This window comes from Rhipicephalus microplus, unplaced genomic scaffold, assembly GCF_043290135.1.
Source record: "Rhipicephalus microplus isolate Deutch F79 unplaced genomic scaffold, USDA_Rmic scaffold_20, whole genome shotgun sequence".
NCBI lineage: Eukaryota > Metazoa > Arthropoda > Arachnida > Ixodida > Ixodidae > Rhipicephalus > Rhipicephalus microplus.
In genome coordinates this window covers 10,300,445-10,301,521 of record NW_027464593.1, presented here as the reverse complement: position 1 = coordinate 10,301,521, position 1,077 = coordinate 10,300,445, and positions in this window count along the sequence as shown.

Sequence of the window (1,077 nt, the reverse complement as noted above, 5' to 3'; positions counted from 1 at the left end):
CTCTTGAAAACTGTACTTCAGGCCATTCTGAGAAGTAATCTACGAGTGTCAGCACAAATCTGCAATCTGGAGGCGCCCTCTCCAGGGGACCAACGATATCCATTGCAAGTTTCTGCCATGGTCTCTCTGATAGCTCGACAGGTTGCAACGAGGCAGGCGACGTCTTTGCCGATTTCTCTGCTGCTTGACAGATCCTACAATTGTGGACTGCTTCTTCCATGTGACTGTCTATGCGGGACCACCAAAATTGCTCCCTAAGTCGGGCTTTGGTGCGTCCGATACCCTGATGAGTTTCATGTGCTGTTGCCACAAGTTGAGCCACAAGAGATGATGCAACTACAAGCCTCTCTGCACGCAACAACAATTCGCTCACCACTGACAATTCGTCTCGAACTCTGAAATAAGGTTCCAGACCTTCCGGCAAGTCTGTGTGTGACGGCCAAGACCCATTTACAAACTCCTTCACCTTTTGAAAAGTGGCGTCAGCAAGAACCGCTTGTTCAAACTGCTCTTTGGTCAGGCAACTTGGTTGAACCATGGAAACATTTTCCTCCTCAAAAGTCAGCTCTCCATCTGCCATATGAACGGGTAACCGCGAAAAAGCATAGGCTACTCATAGATGGGCCTTTCTGGTACTCCACCGTGAAATTGTAACGTAGTAGCCTTGTGCACCAACGTGCAATTCTAAGTGGGCGTCGGCCTGAGCCCTGTGAAGACAGAAGCGAAACGAGGGCCTGGTGGTCTGTTCGGAGAGTGAAGCTTCGTCCCCACAGGTATGCATGCCAATGCTCGCATGCCCAAATGCATGCAAGTGCTTCCTTCTCGCCAAATGCGTACTTTCTTTCAGCCGGAGATAGCATGCGTGATGCAAAAGCAACAGTACGAAGCTTATTATCGGCGTGCTGCTGAAGGACTGCTCCAAGACCACATTCGGATGCATCAGTGGAAATGATAATTGGAAGTTCAGGATCAAACATGTGCAAGACAAGATCTGACAATATTATCTCCTTTACCGCGCGGAAACTGTTATCCACCTCATCAGACCAGGTGAAGGTTTCGCCTTTCCTAAGAAGAGCC